The sequence below is a fragment of the Palaemon carinicauda genome, chromosome 44 (assembly GCF_036898095.1).
Source record: "Palaemon carinicauda isolate YSFRI2023 chromosome 44, ASM3689809v2, whole genome shotgun sequence".
Classification (NCBI taxonomy): domain Eukaryota; kingdom Metazoa; phylum Arthropoda; class Malacostraca; order Decapoda; family Palaemonidae; genus Palaemon; species Palaemon carinicauda.
The window spans coordinates 18,942,009-18,962,008 of record NC_090768.1 but is presented as its reverse complement, the minus strand read 5'-3'; the positions used below and the strand labels follow the sequence as shown (position 1 = coordinate 18,962,008).

The 20,000-nt window shown below is 34.2% G+C and overlaps 1 protein-coding gene across 4 annotated transcripts in view; it reads right to left on the bottom strand.

The window, feature by feature from the left end:
* The window catches only part of LOC137634335 (kinase D-interacting substrate of 220 kDa B-like), an 860,646-nt gene that overhangs the window by 173,410 nt on the left and 667,236 nt on the right, over positions 1-20,000 (bottom strand). Inside the window, exon 1 of one of the 4 annotated variants that reach the window (XM_068366730.1) lies at positions 4,707-4,726. The exons of the other annotated variants lie outside the window; for them this stretch is intronic. The gene's annotated coding sequence lies outside the window, so the exon portion shown is untranslated. Of the gene's footprint in view, positions 1-4,706; positions 4,727-20,000 lie in introns of those variants that run through there. 4 annotated transcript variants of the gene reach the window in all.

Here is a 20,000-nt window from a genome sequence, read left to right as displayed (position 1 = left end):
GGCCGCCGAGCTGTGAGTAAAAATATAGCGTTGTGACATTAATTTAATTACCTGTAACAACAACAATGTCGAACTGTGTTCTAACACGCATCAACATTGCGAGATTATCATGAATACGTACTTAGTATTATGTTATAAATATGCTTCACAAGTCGCATTTTTCCTTTGGAGGGATGGCCAGTTTTTAGTGATGAAATTGATAGACCCGTCGTCTGATCTCGAGTCTCTGCTGCCTATGGTACCCATTAATGCCTGGGTCATCTGGTGGAGGGAGACCAGGAGCAAAGCATGAACCTGGTTAGTGCTAGATCACTAATGCTACTCGTTAATCTCAATAAATTCTTTTAGTAATTGATTGATTTAGTCCATATTAATTTTGTGTTGGCTTGTTTTTATTGTCATGTTAATCGCTACTTTATCCTCCGTTTTTTTTCCTCTCTTTCTTTTGCACACGAACATTATTCTCTCTGCAAGCTTGATTCGTAAGTTGCCTTGTTAGATAGGAATTTGAACTCCTGTACTCAAGATGAGCAAACACAACGTAAAGAAGCGAATATTATTTATGACAAAGTTTTTTTTTTTTTAATGAACCAATAATTCATGGGGAGACAGGGCGGTCTGCCACCTACCGACGGACAACGAACGCTCTTGATCCCTCTTATTTTGAGTTGATATTACTTGAAAAATTATACAAGTACATTGAACGGCAGGTGGTGCAAAGGATTGTTATTGTAAAGTAATACACGCAAGTTCTTAAAGATGACATCTTTTAAATAAGAAAAAAAAAATGCAAATGGTAGTCACCCTTCGAGCCATCATGATTTTTTCCCCTAAAATGAATATATCCTTTATTCATCCACCCAAGATGCTCCACGTTTTGCTTATACAACGATCACGTGATACCCACGCACCGGTCTCAGCATCGAACCAAAGCAAACACACAAACACTTTTTTATCCTTCACACACACACACACACATACACACACACACACACACACACACACACACACACACACACAAGTTCCTCCCCGTCATCAAATATAGTGGTTACCTCCTCAGTAACCACACCCACTAAGATTTAGTAAAAAATAGAAAAAAAAAATATTAAAGGAAGAAAAGGTCTACAAGGATAGTTTTTTTCGAGGGTGGGTCAAGCTCTTCTTCACACGAATCGTCTTCACTAAACCAGTTCTTCGTATCCCTCTACATCGGACATTTCCAGAAGATTGATGCCTTTTACTCGGAAAATTCTTTATAGAGGTGATTGATCTGTTTGGAATCAGGGATGTAAAATTTATCTATGCTTCGAATGTTGAATAAATGCCGTTTCATTTTTTACACTTGCAAAAACATTTTTTTTATATCAGCTAACTACAGGATGATTTTCGGAACGATTAAACATACATTTGGCAAGTCATGAAACTGTAAAAACCTCATGGCACTAAATTACCGATTTCCTTTTATCATTGCCGCATCATGGGACATTGGCCAAAGTCCATGAAAGTATTTAGGAACTTACTGTTATAAAAATCAGAATAAAAAAGAAAGTCTCGGCCGGTTGGATACCTTTACTCTCGCATAAAACTGTCATGTTGTGGGAAGATTTTTTTTTAGAACAATGGCAATTCATTATGGCCGGCGGGTATCTTGCAAATGCCAAGGATAAGTTCTCCTCCGAGGTATAAAACGTCTACTTAACAGGTTGGCAAGCCTGACTTCGATCGGGTGGGGTCCGCCTCCGAGATGAGCCTGGTTCTATAGTACCTCGACCTAAAGGCGAACTTTGCTTGTACAGGCTACAAAACCTACAGATTTACTCCGCTCGCCCTGGTTTAGCAGTGGACGTCCAGGTAGATGTGTGCATATAAAATTAGTCCAAATTAGATTTGCTTTTATTCTTGGAATTAATCTCAAAGGTGATTTCCCGAGGATAATTGAATGCGACGTGTCTGTCATTAGGTATAATATAAACGATGTTTAATTATATACCAAAAAAATGCTTCGTCAGGGTTAGTGCTTCCGGCATCCTAACAAAAAATGAAGAATAAAAAAATAAACAGGGCCCATGAAAATGATAGGACACGAACTGGATCGAAGCAGAAAATCATATACCTTATGAATATCTTCGCCCATGATATCCAAAACATTACACTCGTCTTTTTTAAAATACCGCTATTCTTAGAATATGAATCCAGGACCACACAAATCTTACGCAGGGTTAGGTACGATTAAACATGCAGGCAAGAGGTAGATGACATGCAGTAGGTTTACTTCCCTACTATTAGAACGGTTTTGTAAGGTCTTCGACCGTTGTATTTACTAAAAATAAAGGAGTTATGAATATAAAGAAAAAATTACTAATTATTTCAGGGACCATGTATAAAGTTTATCATTATCTTAATCAACGGAGTACTAATATTGAAAAGAATTATCAGTTGTTTATTATACTTTCCAGTTACAATATTCCTGCGTTCCATTGGTAGCCCGGTTGAAGTCAAAACCAAATCAGTAAAAATCCTGCTGTGTTATAAAGATAAGATTCCTTGTGTACAGTCAGTCGTATAGTTCATAACATTAGAACGAGACGTTTATATAAGGAGATGAAAATATACGTATAAAACGAACAATAAAAATTCCCAATTGACCATCGTAACATTAGCTTATTTTCTGGAACTCGTTTGGTGAGGACAGTATACAGTTGGTCTCTCTCACTTACTCGTTTTTTCCAAGCAAGTGGCTGAAGAACTGAAGTAAGCAAGCTACGTCTCTCATAAGACCAATATTTTCCTACTTATCTGTACCTCCACCTATTGGGGTTTGAGGATGCTTTGCGGTGTTAAAGTTAGCACGGGAGATAAACTGCTATGTGGCAATTAATATAAGTTTTTAAGAGAATTACTCAGCACTCTATTATGTTCAAGATTAAGCTAAAAAAAAAACACGTAATGACATATCTGTCCATTCGGATAATGTTGCTTCCAGCTTGAGAGAGAGAGAGAGAGAGAGAGAGAGAGAGAGAGAGAGAGAGAGAGAGAGACATATCCGTCCATTCGGATAATTTTACTTCCAGCTTGAGAGAGAGAGAGAGAGAGAGAGAGAGAGAGAGAGAGAGAGAGAGAGAGAGAGAGAGAGAGTTTATCAATGAAATAAAAGCTTCGAGGTTAAACCATTATCAGTAGCTGAAGAACACGAAGGAAGAGGAACAGGAAGGACAGCAAATTACCAGCATAGAAGGATTATGACCACCATAGAGAAGACCTTTATTAAGACTAGAATAACCAAGGTCTATGTATTCTATATACCTTGTGAATGACCATCCGACCTGAACCCCACCAAGGCAAGACGTAGAACAAGCAACAGCTGGCGAATCAATCCCAAAGCAGTCAGAGTTAATCTTCGTTCATTTCTGCCTTTACGATGATTATCATCAAGCGAAATCGCGAATCTTCACGACGGGGGTTGATAAAATTGTAGAGAATGAGATGGGTTAACCTCGCATAATAATTAGACGAGATTCAGGCCACCTGGAGTGGCATGATAGAAAATCCGTATTTTTATTATATACTCATCACTGAACACTTATTTTCGTCTGCGATTAACTAAGAATATGAAACAAGCTTTCTTATACACGAAAATATAATTGAGATAAATATATATGTGAGTGTGCGCGTGCACATATGCACGCGCGTGCTAATCAATTGCAAAAGCAATCTATTACGCATACATATGAATTTAAACACAATTTTACCGGATAAACCAAGAACAACACTTTAGCATAATTGCCTCCGGTATTTACTCCACGCTTCGTTTCTCCCAATAACAACCCAGAATCCAGATGCATCCAGAATCTCTCTTAATACGTGAATGCGATATGAAGGCTTTGTCGAATGAGTTCGACTAATTTCCATACGAAATTAGTTACAGCTCGGTAAAGATGATTGCGATGGTGAAAGCTTCCGAATGAAGAAGTTAAACCTTGATAATCATCAATTCATTGAGTGGTAGTTGATTTGTTTATGTATATATATATATATATATATATATATATATATATATATATATATATATATGCAATAAACCACAAGGAAAAAAATGCTAAGGATATTCATCTTTTCTCTTGTGGATTATTGTATCTGAGCATCATGTGTTCTTTGTAGTTTTTTATATATATATATATATATATATATATATATATATATATATATATATATATTATATATATATTATATATATATATATATATATATATATATATATATATATATATGAGTACCATATGCTACCTCGTGACTAAGCCAGCTAATGAAATACACGAGTGTATCTTATACGTTTCGTGTGATCATACAAATCATTTCAAGGTTATCTACGTTTTAGGAAGGGCTAATATTTCACACCAAAAATGAAATTTATACTAAAAATGTTCATGAAAAATCTTATAAGAACTTAAGAATACAAGATGCAAATCGAGCTAAGTAAAAATATACTCTGGATAATTTACATCTATGGAGAGTTTACTCTTATCACTATTTCTACCCGGGTTTTCTACCAAAGGTATTACGTGAATTCCTTTCTGGTGGACTTTTCAAATTCTGTTCGTATAGCGTCATAAGACTCAAATATATGGATAAAAAATACTTTTTATCTAAAAATACGGACGCTGCCTACTTCAATTACTATCCTAGCAAATGATGATTGCATTACTTACGAATCTGCTCAGCTTGTAGTAAAGATGCAATCAAACTCACCTAGAAAGAAAGAAGAAATGTTAGTTACATATATCAAATTATACATTTTGATAAGACATTTCTAATATCTGTTAAAATATCTTTACACGTGTACTTGCTTTTTATCCTCCACCCCACCAAAAAAGTTCGTGTACCCCGGAGCTTGTTCAGAAAAAAAAAAAATCTTATTACTCAAATCCAGTTATACACCATAATTTCATCATTATGTCATACTGTCTGTCCATTTCTCAGAGAGACAAGGGTTTTATTCGGAATGAACTAACTTTTGATTTGCAAAGTATCATTATTTTTTTTAGGAGTTTTCCACGAAAAATACAAAATGTCTGACTTACAGTATTTTATTATACGTTTGAGATAAAGCTAAAAAAGGAAAATCATGAAAACCTAACTTGCTCCTTGCATCATTCTAAATTAAAAATCCACAGCTTCATATTGCAATGAATATAAGATCTAGATAAAAGTAGCGAATTGAATATTGCAATATAACTTAAGCAAAACTATAATTCTCTAACATGTTTTGTTACTATTTATACAGCAAAGATGAATTTATGATTATTAACATTTCATGAATCATATGCGTAACACAGCATATAAACCATGAATATTCGATCGAACAAGGAAACTTCTTAAAGGAGGAAAACAGTCGAAGATAATAAAATAATTGTTTAAAGCTACCTTTTTTGTGATATCAACCGCACTAGCAAAATGAGAAGAAAAAATGAACCCGGTGTAACCAAATCTAAAGTCTATTTTGTACTATTAGCTATAGTACAATCCCTGAATCTGGAAAGCAGGAGGCCACCGTCTAATGATTGAACCTCTCTCTAATTAAGAGCTCTTCTGTTTCGCTGGATTCAAGACACGATGTCGAGAGAACCTGACCTACAAATGTAAGTTGATGCAGGGGAATCGGATGCTTCAACAGGTAATTGGAAAGTGGCATAGGGTTACATCAGCGACATAACAGAAATTGGAATGAGGGGGCAAAGATAATAAACAGTAACAGTGCATTCTCACCTACCACCGATACTATACGATAAGTATAAGAACAATGGCTGTGTCTTTTTCATTGGAAAATTATGGGTTTAGAATTTACAAATAAAAAGGCGCAAATACCTTGCAGCTTCCTTTGACGTAATAAAGGAATATCTAGTTTCTATAAGCGAGGCATTAGAAGCGATTATATTATGCACAATCTATATACATACGTACATATACACACATTTTATTCATCATTAATCAGTTTCTACTAATACAGGACAGACACTCCGGAAAATCAAGTCACTGGCCCAGTCATCCTTAATCTTTCAAATCTTGGATAACACCGTGAGCAACAAAACTTCCACATTAGTCTCTCCATATACCCATGCAATATATGTATTGGCTTAGGGATGGGCCAACCCCATAACCATTATATAAAATTTGCAATTAGTATGTAAGAGTCACGACAAAGTAGTGCAGCATTCAATCCACGGTTGCTATGTTTATGGATCGCTAGAGGCATAACGCCCGCAAGCTCACTCACCTGGAAATGGATACCTGCACCTGCTATGGTAAAATAGAGAAGAGAGTCGTCAACGTCACCCCTTAATTCTTGCTTAGAAATCTAAAAGCTGTGCTCTTCTGACGTCACCCGTAAAAGAACAAAAAGCCACCGTGAAATTATATATATATATATATATATATATATATATATATATATATATATGTGTGTGTGTGTGTGTGTGTGTGTGTGTGGTACAAAACCAACCTGCAAACTGGCTTATAATGGTTACAGAATTATATTACAGGAAGACAGTTACATACACAAATTGCTATATCATATTGTAATATTGCAATATATATATATATATATATATATATATAAATATATTTATACATATATATATACATATATATGTATATATATATATATATACAAATAAATATACATATATATATATATATATATATATATATATATATATATATATATATATATATATAGAAAAACAGGTTTATGCATATCAACGAAACCCCTATTATTACTTTACTTTTATACCTTCTCAGTCATGTTGTGGCCCATTCGAGATCTACTCTCCTTATCATCTCCCATCAGCATCTGCCAGGGAAAATAAACTCCTTCGCTGGATTCTCCTATCGCTTTCGTCTAAGATTCACTAAAATATGCCCGTTTTATGAAAGCTATAAAAACAGTTTATCAGCAAACTAGTGTACGACCGCAAGTAATAAAAGAAGCTTTCTCTACACGTGAATCACATGTAATAAAATACATGCGAAGGATATCACGCGCGCGAGCATAATCACACACACACTATATATATATATATATATATATATATATATATATATATATATATATATATATATATATATATATAATGTATATATATGTATTTATATATATACATATATATATATATATATATATATATACATATATATATACACACACACACACACTTGTACATAGTTAATTTATTTTCGTAAAATGACATAGTAAGAAACTCTGACAATGAAGCGGAAAGACTGGGGGCTATTAAATGGTAATTCTAATTGAAGTCCTGATGTTACTTTTTACAAGAGGTGCCAACATATCCCGAGTAAAAAAAAATTAGGAGTACGCTCAAATTTTCTGCATCAATAACGTTCATGAATGTCAAGTTTTTACGATCTTCGTTGAAACCATTGGCATTCCGAGGGGTGACACACTAAATAATGATAAAAAAACAGAGACTATGTTCTGACGAAATGTTAATCTAAGTAACCCAGAAATGAGGTATGAAAGGGGTGGGTGGTAACGTCGGGGTGGGTGGGTGGGTGGAGTGAGCAGAAATGGACAGAATACGGGAGGGATATAAAATAAATGATTCGAGCACGGGAGGGATATAAAATAAATGATTGCAAGCAAAAATAAAAGGCTATAAATTGTCATACTCGCAATTACTGGAGAAACGTATACAGAGGGCTATCCCTCAGAATTAGGGCTAAAAAGATAATACACGTTTCTTCATATGACAGAGTTATAATTTTATTACCCAACTACAAAAAATTCAAAACTATTTCACATAAGTGAAACTATTTGACAGAAATCATATCAGTATCGTCATTAATGTTTAAGTCGTGCAATGAGTACAAAGTAAGATAAATAAAAAATCGCGGACTCCGCTGAAATGCCAAGGACTCCTCTTCGGAGACATCCAGAAGCGCCTTTATCTTTGGCCATCGACATACCGGAATTCCCCCTAAATGAAATGTGGTCTCCCCCCCCCCCCCCCTTCTTCTAATCTCAGACAATGAACACCCCAATTCAGGAGCACAGGGATGACTTTGCAAAGAAATCATGACGTGGTCTTTCCTCTGGGCCTTTTTTTTTAATCCCTAATATCACTAGTTTTTGGTCTCGTTTCCATTCTTGCAAGAAGGAAGTGTACCCGTTATGAGAAAATTTATATTAGTTATATTGAAAATATTACTAGAAAAAAAAATAAAAGAAATGGGTTTGCGTGACAAAAACGGCTTCGTTCTCAACCCCAGTAACGTAGTCTACATAACTAAAGATACTAATTTAAAAATATCAAATATACTTTGCGTAACATTGCATTGCGGCCCACATAAAATATCTAATCATTTCCATGCAATGGTTTACAAACCATTCATGCTGCTATTTCTTTTCGTTACTGGCCTTTAAAATAACATAAGTCAAAACAGCAAATTCTCTTTGTTACAAAATGAGATACGCCAGATAGACGAACAGCCTCACTAGTAAATGGATTGCGTTTCTTCACGATATTGTGGTTGAATTTATGAACTAAATTACCATTACGTCCAGAAATTCATTATCTTTACAACCATCATCAGAAGGAGCGGAGGCTAATTTCTTTGGATTGGGATGCTAGTATCTTGGAGGGGGGATACTGGTGTCAAAATTTATAAGGTGGTCTCAATTTCTTCCCTAATGTCCCACTGGAGAAGATTGAGTCGTGAATTCGATGAGAAGTTTCTTAATGAAATCAATATCTTTTTAATAAAAAAAATGTATAGCTTACAGTGGTTCTTTCTTATTTCCTTAAGCACTTTAGACATTCTAAGTAAAAAATAAGCTCTATAAAAGTAAAAATAAAACAAAATACAATTTATAATGCGGCAGGTAATATGGGAGCCATTACTGATCCTGTATTATAGTTCAGTTTCAGAGATACGAAAACAATGTGATATCTTAAAATGACATCCATCTTCTTGGCAGGAAGATGGAAGAGTTATCAAAGCCATGCGGTGTCCCTTTGTCAAAGTTCCCGGAGCTACCTCCTTTGTTATCAAAGTTAGGCAGCGGGGCAATTGAAGAATGGGGTGGGGTAGTAAACGAGGAAGAGGGAAATGATTGAGGGGGAAGGAAAGACCAGATAAGGGAGAAATTGGTGTGAAAAGACAGGTTCATAATCGACTAACCTAGGGGTGTATGGGTATATCATGTCAAATGTTCATCTAGCGATCTAGTTAATTGCATTGACAAAAAACCCTCTTTTTGCAGTAGACTCCTAATGTGTAAAAAATAAAACTGCACATAAATATAATAGCTCATATAACCAGACAACAAATCATATACATCCAATTGTTGCTCTTGATGGAAAAGAGCTCTTGAAACCACAACCTTCATCCTCCAGGATTATTTGAGAAATAAATTTACAAATACTGTAGATTTATTTCCTGCTTTAGACCTATCTAAAGAAACATAAGCTGTAACGCAAACCCAAAACCACAACGGATACATTCAGCTGCAATGAAGGGATGAGTGAAAAAGTACTTAAAACAAGCCCTAAATTAATGCAATACCAATCAACTTTATTGCCCAGGTTTTTCACCGGAAAAACCAAATTGCGATTCAAGATGACGCAAGAGAATAACTTTGAAAAGTAAATGACGAACCCGGATATGGGAGGACCATGCATCGGAAGTCCATGAGGCAATTTACTTTCTGTGTTACGAGTAAACACAACGATGAGACAAGGGTACAAAGGGAACATTTCATTCTGCAAGTCACTTGCATAAACAAGTAGCAAGCATTAGTTGCGTCAGTCGGTCAATATTTGCTTCGTCCGAAAATAGTATGAAGGGAAAAGAAGAAAAGCTCAACCTTTGATCTGTCTGAGGCGTTCAACTGATATCTGGAAGGACGAGTTTTCCAAAGTAACAATAAAATAAAACCCTAAGTGCAATTTCATTTAATAAAATTTACGGCATTTGACCATGCAACGAGCATAGTATTGCAAATTACCTAATATTACACAAAATCCGTAAGTTTAGGAGTAATGAAAAAAACTAATTTTAAAAGTTACTAAGAAAAATAACTAATGATATGCAAGGTGATTACGTCAATTTGTTCGACTCTCCCATAAACTTATAATTATTTTTTACACAGTAATACAGAAAATGGTAATGAATAATCCATTTTGTTAAAAGAGCTCTATATCCCTCTTTATCAAGTTCACTGCTGATAAAGAGGGATATTGTTTTAATCCTCTGTTACATCTTAAAAAGGACAAAATATGTATCAACACTTCTGTCTTCATACAAATACGATAAATGGACAAAAAATTATTTATGCTTTTTATATTCTTAATCGATCAGGCTGATACGTATCATTATACTAGTATTATTATTCCTAGAGCGGATGTAGAGTATATTTCTAATTGTCGAGACAAATATATATATATACATATATATATAATATATATATATATACATATATATATATATATATATATATATATATATATATATATATATATAACTTATATTATCCTGTGGACCCATTCTTATTGCGCTTTCCAAAAACTTCGTTTGAATATACATCTTAATTGACTTGACAAATAAACGCAGTTGCACAGGAAAATATTCGCAAAGCTAAATGAAAGATCATGAATAAATGGATGGGAGAAAATACTGGGGGGAAAAAACCAGTCCTCTCATTCGCCCGGTTTGCCTACTTTCACTGTATTTTCACCTTCTGCCCTGAGTCGAGGGGACAAAAAAACCTGCAAGATGCTCTCGCAATTGCATGCTCAGAGAAGAAGGGAGAATCTTTAGAAAACACAACAAAGATTTGATATATACAGTAAATCTTTCAATTCAGAAGATATGAAATTAATAAGATGTAAATATAAATGAACATGTTCAGAACGCACTGAGAAATTATCATCTAATTCTCACCTTTTTCCCGGCGTTTTGTTTTAATATTCAACTTTAGAATTCCCTTATCAAAGAAAGTGGGGTCAAGACGCTTTTGGCAATTTCGAAGTGAATTGGAATTTAAAAGCGATTTTCATGGTAGTTTCCAGACAAAATTCGCTATTTGGAGAGAGAGAGAGAGAGAGAGAGAGAGAGAGAGAGAGAGAGAGAGAGAGAGAGAGAGAGAGAGAGAGAGAGAGAGAGAGTTAATGCATAGTATAAAACTTTCATTAATGTGCCTCGTGATTTTCACGAGAAGGTGAAGCAGCAACGCTTGCAAATAATGACAAGCAAAAGTCACCTAACGTTTCAATATTATTTATATCTATATAAATATTTATATGGATGAAAAATACATACTAACTTGTCTAATATATGCATATAATTGAATATGGACACAAGACTATCTAAATATATATTGAATATTATATATTAGCATTTCTGCTATATGTAAGTTATCAAGCATGTGATATTTATTTAAAGACTTGGAGAGAGAAACAACATTCAGGCAACGTATATATGTATTTAAAGGCTTGTAATGGTTCTGACCTACAATCTATTTATTTTGCATTTAATAATGATCATGACTCTTGCCGTCCTTCAAATTTCCCTCCATATAATTATGAATAAATTACCGAGATGGGTTCTAATTGGTTTGGTACTCAATGAAATGGAATGTTTCTCTTCTCTCACCTGGCAAGTTGATGTCAACAAGTCATATCTTTACATATTTTCCGGCACACAGGCAGCTTCAACACAGGATATCGAGCCCCACCGTTTGCGAAAATAGTATAATATCCTTTGCTTATCATCCTTTTTCGACAGCCTTGTTTACAACAATATAAAAAGAACACTCGCAAGCACAGTACAGCCGTCTCTAGGTATACCTTGCAGGCAAACAGTTTGCATTTCATAAAAAAGAAAAAAAAATTAGAACAGTCGACGGAGTGTTGTAAGAGAAAGGTCAATATATCAAAGAAATAAAAGTACAAATCCTTTACCCGTCATGACGTGATATGTCATCCAGATTGGCTAAGAAGCAATTTCTCTGGCACACTGGTACAAATGCCGTCTGTCGATTAGTTTTTGTCGACCACGATTTTCTTATATGATGTGCTATTTTAGTCATGTTCATTCTTCTTGCATTTTCAGATAGATCTCTAACAGTCGTTAATAAAACAGAAATAAACTTGAGAGAAAAACAAATTTTTATGTACCCAAGGAAGAACATCCAGTGATCGCCCTACTCTCTTCGTCAGTCTTAATTGTGGTAAAGGTTCGATGACCTTTACGATACTTCCATCGAAACATTGGCTAGAGAAGCGATTACTTATTTAATGCAATGCCTGGTAGAGATGGTAAACTAATACACTTATTTTGGAAGCCATAAACATATCTCTTGAGATATGGAATTATCAATATCAATATGATCAATAAGGTGGTAAAAGCAAGTGCAACATAAAATATAAATAAGTTCTTTACATACGGTATCCAAACTCATATAAAAAAGAATATTCATACATACACACAAAAGTTGTTAGAGTTGAGTACGAAGGACGTTTGGAAGCAGACATGCATTTTTCAACCTTCAATTACAAGAAAATTCCAAGTTTTTCATCCACGAAACTGATATTTCCAAGTAAAATAGGCTTACCCAAGGGCGCACACAATTACATTAAGGATGAAAAAATAAGTCGTCCTTGTTAGCGTTCATGTGTTCTAGGACCACATAAAAGGATACTAGAGAGAAACCACAGAAAAATAACGAAATGTCGAAAATTCCAGAGAAAAGATGGAAGGGACCGCAATTGTTCGGATGACCAAAGTTAATTCTCACAAACGCAGAGTAATTGATATAATTCACTGCGACAAATATCGCTTATGGTAGAACGAACATAACATTGTAGGAGAGTCAGAAGTATGACTTTTATTAAGCATAGTAAAGAGGGATAGAGCTGGTTTTTTTTCAGGATATGTGATGGATTACGAAAGGAAAAGGGGAAATGTGATGGGTTATAATTGGTTTATTGGATAGGAGAAGGGTTACGACATGCATAAAGCAAAGGTGAAGGGTCATGACAGGCATAAGGGAAAAGCGAAGGGTTACTACTTTCTCAAAGGCTATGTTAAAGGTTTTGACAGGCATAAGGGATAGGTGAATGGCTATGGTTGGCAAAAAAGGTTATGACAAGCATGAGGGACAAGTTATGAGAGTCCTAATACGTGGAGAGTTACGAGTGACATAAAGGATAGGTGGTGAAATGGTTAATCCTACCATGAAATACAAGTGACGAGGTAGAACCGATTTGAAAGTTAGTTGGTCTAGAACTGATATGAAGGGACAGAAAATTTAAAAATGACGGGAGAAAATATAGGACAATGCTAAATTAGTGTAAGAATAAGATGCGTTGAGGATCAATGATTGGAGGGGCTAGATTAGGGAAATTTGAAATCAAAATTTACGTGTGAAAAGGGCAATCAACTCAAACTGTGTGCTTTTGTAAAAGCTAGAAATTTGTGTCTTCTTCCATCTGCTATATGGCATTAAGTCACCAATTAAATTGCAACAACCTTGCCCAGAATACCTATCATCATAATGTCCGACTTCCATCACAAGGCTGAACTTAAAATCAAGAATGAACGCACCACTTGACCTCATCAAGCCCTAACCAGGTCAAAATGGGTGGGGGTTTGACCTTTCCCTGAAATATTTACTCTACATCATGGCTATTGAAAAAAAAAAAATACCATAGCGTATTACTGAGGCATCTACCCACTTTTTGTAGTCCTAACCTTCTCCCTTGTGCACTATTAAATTCCCATTAACATTTTAGCATCAGCAAAGATTTGTAATCAAATAGAAATAAAAAAAATCACTATCACGATGCAACGACAGATTGAAAAGGGTAGAACAAATAAAATCACTATGATTTTACAAAGGAAATGTAACATTAAACGATTTTTTGGGTCATATTTCAATAAGTTCTTAAAAGTGACTTTTCTCTTGATGGCCTTCGTTACACATGTCGAAAAAACAGTAATAAGGAAATAAAGGCTTTCAATAAAATAATAAAGGATACCAATTTAAAATATGAAACTCAATTGTACCAAGAGACAATAACGACTCTCACATTACCTATTGCACCATAAATTGTCATTAAATGATTAAAAAATTTTGTTATCTGGGGAAAAGAACAATGCCATTACACATTAAGAGTAAAACTTTTCCTGCTTCTTTATTAAGGTAAAGGGTAGTTGGTTGTACCCTATAAGGTAAAAATTGATTATAACACTAACCACTTCCATCTCGGTAAATGTTGTTGTTTACTCGAAGAGAATGATTGACTTGTATCAATTCAATATATAAACAAAGTTAAGGGATTTTGTAATGCATGTTTCTATATGTGTAGCGCATACCTGGCGTCACTGCATTGACACCTTTCGGTGACTACAAAGGTTAAATAATGCGATAAAATCGACGTTTCTTTCCTTGATTTCCGTTACTAATGGCATGTGAAACATATTTACTATCAGTAACATGCGGACGTCATAAGGACATGAAGTTTGAGGATCAGTAAGTTGAACGTATTACTTTTGCGCACAAGACAACACAATCGCAGCATGTAGGTAGTAGGTTGGCCAGGGCACCAGCCACCCGTCGAGATATTACCGCTAGAGAGTTATTGAGTCCTTTGACTGGCCAGACAGTACTACATTGGATCCCTCTCTCTCGTCACTGCCAATTTTATCTTTGCCTACACTTACACCGAATAGTCTAGCCTATTCTTTCCACATTCTCCTCTGTCCTCATACACCTGACAACACTGAGATTACCAAACAATTCTTCGCACAAGGGGTTAACTACTACACTGTAATTGTTCAGTGGCTACTTTCCTCATGGTAATGGTAGAAGAGACTCTTCAGCTATGGTAAGCAGCTCTTCTAGGGTAGGAGGAGGACACTCCATAATCAAACCATTGTTCTCTAGTCTCGGGTAGTGCCATAGCCTCTGTACCATGGCCTTCCACGGTCTTGGTTTGGAGCTCTCTTGCTTGAGGGTGCACTCGGCCACGCTGGTCTATTTTATTCATCTTATTTTTTTTCAAATTTTTGTAGTTTATAATAGATTCATTATCATGTTGTTACTGTTCTTAAAATATTTTATTTTGATTGTTTATTATCTCTCTTATAGTTTATTTATTTCCTTGTTTCACTTCGCTTCGCCATTTTCCCTGTTGGAGCCCTTGGCCATATGGCATCCTACTTTTCCAACTAAGGTTATAGCTTAGCTTGTAATAATAATAATAATAATAATAATAATAATAATAATAATAATAATAATAACTTGCCATTGGTAAACTGCCGCATTTCTATGGCTCTTTTTAAAAATTGAGTAGACTTCTCTCGAGTTACCTTGAAATCCCCAGAAGGCACAAGATTTAGGAATGCGAGAATAAAACAAGCTAGTTTGCATAGAGAGAATAAAATCAATATCAACGAGTAGGCATTTTATATAGATCATACTAATGAAGCTCTTTTATTACAAGTAGTAACGAGAAAATCTCTTAAGAATATACAGTACAATTCTCTTTTATTTTTTTCCTCAAGTTTATACGCATAAAATCACACTATTTAGGATCATCATTCAATTTATCTATCTATCCACCCATCAAACCATATGTCTATCTAACTATCTATTAATTCCATTTAGGATCAAAAGCTTAAACTTTTTATCTATATAAAGAAGGAAATTGGGTCATATAAGTTCTCACGAAAACAAGTTGCCGTGTCTTACCGCCCCACATCCAGTTACCACGAAGCTTAAGATCATTTCCTTTCACAGTTTATTAAGTGAATCATAATCGGTGTGAATCTATTTCCATAATGATCACGTTATCAATTCGCCATTCAAACAAATCAACATATGATAAACTTTTATAATTCTAGTGATCTAATATTTATTCTTAATCAAATATCAAATGTCCCCCAGTGGCAATACTTACGACACTTTATACAAGGTGCATATCAACACTCATGCTTTATTCAAAGCTAATGACTAATATTCTTTACATTTTATGATTTTATAAACAAAGTCATCCTGCAAATTTATCGCTTCGCCATCTTTACTGAGGGTGTGCATACAGCATTCCCATGTTAAGCTAACGGTATAATGCCCTCATTTCCTTTATCACTTCCTCGTAGCAATTACGAGTTAATTAACAAGCCAAAGTTATCAATACAAAAAAAGTGCATCTGGTAGTAATTTGGCATGGGTTCTGTTGTGGTAGTATTGCATTTCATTTATTGTAGCTGGAACCATAATAAATCATAGACAAAAAGGGAACTAGTCATTATAAAACAAATTCAGCTAAAGGAATTAAAGCAAGGTTTTCTTAAAGAGAAAATTTTTATTACAGTAGAGCTGGAACTGAATAGTCCCCTTTACATTATCACATCTATGTCTAAATGAATGGAAATCTTTATAAAGTGGTTTAGCTTAGTGAAAACAAAATTATAAAGGAAACCCCCGGAGGATTCAGCCTCCATTTTTCATCATACTTTTAAGAAAGAATTAATCATGTAAAGTATAATGATACGAATATAGTTAGAAACAGGCTAGTGGTGGAAGAAGCAACTTTTTTTCAAGAGGAATTCCATTTAGTTTTTAGTTTTTTTTCTTGGGGTAATTACTACAAATCGCCATGATTAGAAAAACTGTACTAGTCAGGGCCACCCATACTAGGTTGGTTTGACATGAGCGATCAGACAAAAATATCCCACCATCACCGATCCACACTGACCAGCGTTGTGATGAAAAGCGGCTAAATCTCAGACATGAATTGAAATAGTCTAAGGCCTTTGTCTTCCAGTGGGCTAGAAACGGCTGAAGTTGTTGTTGTACATATGTATGTATGTATGTATGTGTGCGTGTATATATATATATATATATATATATATATATATATATATATATATATATATATATATATATATATATATATATATATATATATAGAGAGAGAGAGAGAGAGAGAGAGAGAGAGAGAGAGAGAGAGAGAGAGAGAGAGAGAGAGAGAGAGAGAGAGAGAGAGAGAGAGAGAGAGAGAGAATTTCCAACAGATCCCTTTTTGCGTCTCGAGGTGCCATTGAGGAATGACAACGGCAATATTTGTGGCACTCGGCGTTCGACCCTGGGTGAACGGCAGTTACTAAAAATGGTTGCGTAACTAAATTCAAAAGGTCAGATTTTTTGTTAATTACGCCAACAAATACAACTGAGATGAATGAGCGTTATCAGACAACCAAAAATTAGTTTTGCTAAAACAAAATCGTATTCATGGGAGTATTTATTTACGCAGATTTTCAATGCGAAAAAGTTTAGAACTGCGTTTGAATATGATCCACATAACTTAAGCCATAGCATAACCACGGATACGTTTTTTTCTTGTCTCATAAGAGTAAAAAAATCCTCAAGGACAACATACTACTGTTATTCCAGATCTAAAATGCTAAGCCGGGTTCCTAACAAAAGACTCAAATGCCATGGTTATGCTCCGGCCCACTTTAACTATGAACTTTTAATCTCAAGATTAAAGTGCTGTGGATGCAAATCATACACATCTTTTTTTTCGTTGACGCCCTTCTACACCAGCTTACGTACAAGTAGTTACCCAACATTGACATCCTTTTTAGCATTAATACTCCTCTACGTAAGAATAATTTTCAATAAATTGTTATAAGGCAGTTCCTTATTAAGCGAAATACGCATTTGTATGGATTTACCAGATTTACTATATAGTACCTATCCAATCGGGGTTTAGGCAGCATACTTCATTAAATACATTGTTTCCGATAGATTTAGGAGTTGTATAAGCTATGCATGCCATTTAGTACAATAAAAACAAATCGGCAATGGTGGGGACTGACATTAACATATATATATATATATATATATATATATATATATATATATATATATATATATATATATATATATATATATACATAATATATACATATATATAATATATATATATTAATTATATATATATATATATATATACATAATATATATACATATATATATATATATATATTAATATATATATATATATATATATATATATATATATATATATATAGGAAATATATACACACAAATATATACATATATAGGAAATATATACACACGTAAAAATATACACGTGCAGGACCAACATACGGAAACGCATCATTACGCAAACTAAAACTGATTAAAATTGATTTCACTAGGACACATTCCAAATGCATAGAGGGTTGCCCAACATGGTGGTTCCTCAGAGCAATAAAACGAATGCCGAAGGCTTTTGAACGAGTTATGGGCACAGCAACATGAAACACTGAATGAAAGGGAGAGAATAATGAGAGAGCTTGCCCCGCAGACCTTTTGCTGTAAGAAGAGGGATTATTTGCCAACCGTACTCAAAACTGTCGAAGACCCACAAAAAGATCAGATACGCTCCAATTGCCTAATTCTTTTACTCTACCTCAGAATTTCAATTGCTTAAGTGAAATATTCGTACACTTTATTTTCATGAATCGTACAAAAAGTAATATTACTTCTTGGTACAAATATCTCGAAATTATACTACAAAACTACTGAAATAAAGAGAAGTTTTGGCAAAAAACTATGAGAGATGGTGAATAAGATGGATGATATACTTTTGCAAATAATGTGGGATATCTGAGACTAGATCATATATATACATACATACATACATACATACATACATACTGTACATAAAATATAAAAACAAATATCTATATACATGTGTGTTTACGTGTGTATGTATTAAAGCAAGCTATGGCGACTTCAATACGACAACGACCGGGCACTGGGTACAACTGAAAGCATGGTTAAGGCCAGGGGTTGGATTTGAAAAGTCAAATCTCGAGCGTTTTGACCTTTTGTTGTTCTATTTCGTATAGCTTACACTGCATAGTATGCAATGTGAGATGCTAAGATAGCGCTCAGATGTTACTAGAGAAAGAAAATGACAAGAGCTGGGCAGGAAATAACGGTGGAAACAGGGGCAGATGCTTGAAAATTTGGGTTATCGGGGCGAAATCTAACAGTGAGAAAACCACTGTAAATGGTCAACAAAATGATAATAAGAATTAATGGTGCAACGGAGAGCAAAATCCACGAATAAAGAATTCTTGACACAATTATTTAGCATTTCATCAGTTCAATCTGTCAAAGAGGTATGTCAAATGAACATCATCATATATACCCTGATCATTAAAAAAACACATCCAATTGGCAAGTTGAACGCTACAAAGATAAACACTTTTAAATGTCACTAATCATGGTTGTAGAATCTTATCATCATACATTAATAGTACACTGAGGGGTTTAAAATGATAAAATTCCCATAAAACAAAAACCATTTAACGAATGTGAGAATATTATTTGTTTTCCTTAAAACAACAATAGACATAACTTTTCAGGAGAAATTAAAATACATTATTTTCGTTCATTTGAAAATTTATGGAATTATTTCCTAATGAGGTCCCAGTATTTTCATCAAACTTTTAACTTTTATTCTTTCTACGGCATGTTAAGCACTATGTATATATGTATATGTATATATATATATATGTATATATATATATTATATTTATTTATTTATATATATATATATATATATATATATATATATATATATATGTGTGTGTGTGTGTGTGTGTGTGTATGGGATATACAGCATGAGAAAATAAATGCGTTGACTTCTAGAATTCAAACATTGGATTCAAATATAAGTGCATTTTGAAAAAAAAAAAAAGCTATTTAATTTCTATCAGTAGCCCATTGGCTAGTGGAGTCCCAAAACTAAGAAATAAGAATAATACAAAAGCAGCTTCTGTAGATGGTTAAAGAGTGACAGAAATAATTGAATGAAAATATTTTTAATATGGTGTGAGGGGATTTACAAAGCAACTATTTGTCTTGTTACACGAAGTTATGTTTTATAACACTTCACAAC